The following is a 6000-nucleotide window of genomic DNA, read 5'->3' as shown; positions in this document are numbered from 1 at the left end:
TGGAAAACTCCATACCATGGCTTTCTCAGAAGGGGTAAGGGAAAATAACTACGGAACTCGAAGGTATGAATGTAAAGCATGTCAAAGTGTCTGTCGTCGTTGTAAATAATAATCTGATATATATATGATGTGTACACCATTAACTTTAAAATCACGAAGTGGGGCCCCCCCAAGGGGGGGCCCATTAATTCCAGGGGGGGCCCGGGCCCCCCTGGCCCCCCCGGGATCTACGCCCATGTATATATATATATATATATATATATATATATATATATATATATATATATATATATATATATTTCAAAACTCCGTTCCCCCGGAGAAACCCCCGGAATGGCCACCGCATGGGGAGCCCAAGAAAAGAAACGGGCTCCCTATTTGGAAGCCACCTGGAAGGTTTTTTTCTATTCCACCCACCGTTTCTTTGGTAGCCTGACTTGTTACAAGGGATTGTATTTCTACCAGAGAAAATACCACCATTTTGTCTGGGCAATCCGCCTTGGAGGAGCCGGGGCGCGAACCCGGGTCCTACAAGTCACATGGCAGGCGCTCTACCCCAGAACCAGAGTGGTAGATCGGATACTTGGATTCTTCTTAACACTGACATGATGTTATTTCCACCAGTTAACTGTAGTTTCGTGTGTCATTAACTTGTGCAGTACGTGCAGTAACATCTAACCTCGGTAACGAACAAATTTATGTGTTCTTTTGTTGTTCGTTCAGTATGAATTATGTAATTTCATAACAGTGAAATATAATTTGTATTACAAGTCTGGCAATTTTTAACGTGACAACGTCTAATAATTCTATGAACGCCGGCTGCACACACGAAAAAGGATGACTAATTGTCCCCTTACGCACATTGTCCCGTTTCTGTTTGTCCCGTTACGCTCATTGTACGCTTGCGTCGCATCTATCTCTCTTCCACTCGATTGGAACAACCATCGATTTGACTTTTTCGAGGCACATTAAACTTGAAACACTCCCATTCGTTTCCTACTTTTCCTAACATAGTCCTATCCTTAATATAAGAACACAGATTGGAAGAAGTTAAGTGGGCTGCTTGCAAAATAATTTTTCTGTTACCAAATTTGATATTATTTAGGCAAATAGTTTTTAAATAAATCGCTATCAAAGTTTTTTTTTAATTTTGCATCCTACAAATCTTGAAAACGGGATAAGATATGTCAATGATATTTGGTATAACTGAAGAATGTTAAGTAATCTATTGAAGGGATTAAATGAAATTGCTCATAAATTGTTACGAGAAAAGTGTGTAGGCATGTAGTTAAGTCATTTTTCATTAGACTATAAAAACGTCATTGTAATACTTATAAGAAAATTAAACATGCACGAAATGCGTTTGGATTTCATTTTATTATTCATGTTGCACAATGCTGGACTGTAATAAATTTGCAGCAGATTTGTAGGATGCAAGCAGTGCATGTATTTTTTGCGCCTGGCATTCTGAGAATATAACAGTTGCAGCCCGCAGCACTGGAGGCGCCGCGGTGTCTGGTGTTATCGCGTCTGGAGCCAGCGCAGCTCGGCACGGCCTGGCGCTGTTGCCGCGCTGCCAGCAGGGCAGCAGGTATACGAGCTTAGCCCGTAGCTCCACTCGTGCGACTAGCATCGCTCAGTGTTCAACACAAACTGGTGTTTTTTTTTTCCGCGTTTGAGTAGATTTTAATTTATTTTGTTTCCAAATGGCCCCAACAAAAATTTGTTGATGGGCGGCCTTATAAGAAAACAAAAAAATTAGCTGTCTGTAAAGTCGGTTTACGGACGATAGTTTAACGTGACAACGTCATAACAAAACATTTATTAAATGATTGATCCAGAAGAAAAGGAAATATATTCGGCCTGATGAGACTGAGCCGTTATAGGTTTTTGCAACCAACCCATTTTTCTATCTTTTGCATGATAAAATCTACTTCTGCATACTTTTATGAATATAAATTGAATCACTTATATTGAATTATCACTATTTTGTATGGATACAAAGGAGTGAAATGAAATGTACAATTTAATTAATAAATTTACTTTTATTTGCATTCATTAATTCAAATATATTTATTACTTTTGAAATGTTGCGTGCGCAGTATTTATTTTTACAAGTACAAGAAAAATTTTTGTAGCTGCCGGGATTCGAATCGACATCCTTCCAAATCAAAATCCGCAATGTTAACCGCGTGGCCACGAGGCCACATTTGAAATATTCTTGTTGTTTCAGATATTATAAATATATTTATAAAAATTTTCTTCACAGTAGGGGAATAATATTATTTCATTTTTATAAAACGATTTTAATAACAAATACGCATCCCAAATACACCAAACATATTTATAATGTGTTGCAATATTTTTTAAAACATTGTGCAAAAGATCCCGGGTGTAATTTGAATTATTATGTGTAACTGTAAAACACCATTGTTGGTTCAAAACGTATTTGAATATTCAATATTACTTTTAAATAACCGTACCGATTGTGCTGAAAATCGGTGTACGATCGTTAAATTACATAATATTAATAATTCAAACGACGAAAATATGATTGAAAAGTCAAATCGATGGTTGTTCCAATCGAGTGGAAGAGAGATGCCACGCATGCGTACAATGAGAATGAAGAGAGATGCCACGCATGCGTACAATGAGCAAACAGGACACATTAGTAGTGGGACATCCGTAGTGGGACATCCGTAGTGGGACAATTTTTCGTGCGTGCAGCCAGCGTTCATCGATTTATTAGACGTTGTCACGTAAAAAACAACAAGAAAGCGAGGATTAAAAAGAAATTTCACGCAGAGCGAAAATTTAAAAAATTATATTTCACAACAATGTGAAGGTTCCGATTCAAAATTGTGCGCACCTAACGCATCTTCTTCCGAATGCGTGTAATTAACTGTTTCTACAGCATTTACTTCTGGTGAATGTGAAATGTACCAACAATGTGCAGATGAGCGGTAAATGATTCCACAAAATCATGTAAAATGGTTGTTTTATTCTTAAGTATGATTTAATCTGATGCATCTAAAAATTATTATTATTTTTATATTGTAATTCACTCATTGTCAGTTACTTTATTTAAATTTTATCTTAGGGTGAATTTAAAAAAATGCTTCATTTAAAAAGGAGTTGGTTGTAATTACTATATTTTATTACTGACAGCAGTATAAGGAAATTGTAACGATTACGGAATTAGGATAAACATAGTTTTCTTACCTATTGACTTTCAATGCAAACTTACTCTAGTCAAATATTTTGCCCTTTTTTTAAAAAAATATTCGCTCCTGGCTAGTGTGATAATTAGAATGTACTTAATATAAACCATATGACTTAATGTAATAATTACATAGCACTAATTTCCATTTTGTCCACACTGTTGAAGTTTTAAATCAATTATACTACTTGATGTGTAAATCCTATTGCCTTTTACTAGGCACATTGTGCTATGGTGTTTCTTTTAAGGCCCGTTCCACAATATTTTCTGAAATAACTCCAGGCAAACACCGGGATGGTTCCTTACTATAGACCGGTGCACGGGTAGTCTGTTTCTAGTATAATACTTGTGTATTATTGCATAAGTCGTATTATACAGTGCATATTTTACCCTTCTAGGGTACACCCCATAAATCCACCTATGCTATAGACCATAACAAACTGTGCCTCCATAGTAATGGGCACCAGCGTCGTTAGGAAAAATTAATTAGGGGGACCAACCTAATCTGGGGAGTGGGAGAATATGGAATACTACGCACAGGAGGGTCCGGGGGCACAATTTTTAAAATATTAGGGGGAGGGACAATTCCTGCCCCTCGCTAACGGCGCCCATGGTAGTGGGTCATATTAAAAATGACTAGGTTTATTCATGTGCCCAGAAGCATTTTTACATTAGAAGTAGGTGTTTAGTTGTTTCAACTAATTAAATAAATGTAATTTGTTTTCATTTTTACGTGGTCAGGCATGACTTACAAGTATTTTCATTGATTTTAAAATTTCATAATCACAATATTACAGGACAATCTGTGTGGAGTTAGGAATCTGTATGGGGTTATAAATCTGTATGAGACTAGGATAAATTATTTTATACTTTTTAGTCCGTTTTAAAAACGTTGTATATTAAATTTTTATTTAAATAATCTTCTCTCTTATGTCTTAAGTTACCATATATGTGTGTATATTTCCCACTCGTTTTTAATTTTGTATGACTCTTGAGAACACAAGTTTATTTTAGGTGCCAGCCAGCCATCCATTGTTTAGTGTAAGATAAAAATCTTGATGCGTTTTTCCATGTTTTGTTTTATGTATGTGTATTATAAAAAATTGTGGCAGCAATAAATACACACACGCATATATATGTTTGTTAGTAACGAATGTATCCATTTAAATAATATAGTCCATGTTTGTCGGGGAAATTACCATATTATTTCTAACGAAACATTCTTATCTAAATTTAGTTATAGCTTCCATATTGGTGTAATTCTGCAGATTAAAATGAAACCTACTGGTAATGCGCAGAAATGTTTCAATAACAGTCAAATTTTGCTGACCGCACATTTGAAGGGAATTAATTTTGCTACTTTTCAAAGCTGTAAAATAATCCGAATCAAAAATTATATTCTGACAGTTAATTGTTTGGTTCGAATACGACTGCATGTCTCAAAATTACCTTATGAGATACACATGGCCGTCGAGAGGGTTGAGTAAGTGGAAGGGGGGGGGGGGGCAGAATTCTCGAGGCTCAGGCTACAGGGGCCTTGGTTGAGTTTCAATATTTTTTTTGTTGTTACAGGGCAATAATTACAAGTCTATTGTTAATATAATCCATATAAAACCTTTACAAGTAATGCGATATGCGCAGATTGCGTTTACAATTATGGCGACAATAAAGTTTACAGTCTTTGGAGTTTTTGTTTTTTTAAATTTTGGAGGTTGTAAAGTTGTCCATTAAGTAATAGGGAGGGGGCTCGTCAAATGTGTTCGCCCCCGGGCCCTTAAGTTTCTTTAGACGGTCCTGCACCATGGAGATGCAGTATAGTAGTTTCATTTGGATCTTCCGCAAAAAAAAAAAAACAATAATAATAATCTTCTTCTCAACGTATAATTTATATCAAAAATGTCATATTTTCTAATATATTTGATAAATTACTAACAGGTTTTCCTGAAAAATTAAAAATAAAGATTCAGAAATATTCTACCATACGTATATTTCCCATACAAATCTAGTTCAGATATTATAATATATTTAGTAAATTACTAGAAACCTTTATGTTGGAATGAGTCAATGTAAGTAGTGTGTAAATGGGGCTCCGGCGCCAGGCCTCAGGCGGTGGTGCCGGGTGCCGATCCACATCTCTGATTGTGACGTCACGGAAGCCATCTTGGATTGTGACGTCACGGCGGCCATCTTGGATGGGTGTGAAATTGACCTTTGAACTGGACCTTAACCCCGGCGGCCATATTGGATCCGCCATCTTGGATCCGCCATATTTGATCCACCATCTTTAAATCGAGCGCCCCACTCATTATGATGAAATTTTCGTCTGTCACCATATTGATTTTTTTCTGTTTCGCTGGAGGCCGCCATCTTGGATTCCATCGACTTTGTTTCTGTTGTTTGTTCCTAGATAGCGCCAGCGTCGCTCTTGATTCTTTTTCTGTTCCACTGGAGGCCGCCATCTTGGATACCTTCGACTTTGTTTCTGCTGTTTCTTCCTAGAGAGCGCCAGCGTCGCTCTCTCTCATCACATAAGGTTGATTTTCCATTACCTACCAGAGCTATTATGGTCCTTATCGAAATATTAAATTAAATTTTTTATGCAAAATACATGGGAAGGGCTGTGATTCGAACCAGCACTGCTCTGATCTCTAGGTTGGAAAACATACGCCGTTAACCGCACGGCCATCGAGACATTTACCAGACTGAGAATTAAATAAGTTATATATAAAAATAACATGCACAACTGGACTTGTAATTTTTTTTAAATTTCAAGTAATAAT

The sequence above is a fragment of the Bacillus rossius genome, chromosome 1 (genome assembly GCF_032445375.1).
Source record: "Bacillus rossius redtenbacheri isolate Brsri chromosome 1, Brsri_v3, whole genome shotgun sequence".
NCBI lineage: Eukaryota > Metazoa > Arthropoda > Insecta > Phasmatodea > Bacillidae > Bacillus > Bacillus rossius.
Note: the sequence above shows the minus strand (reverse complement) of the source record.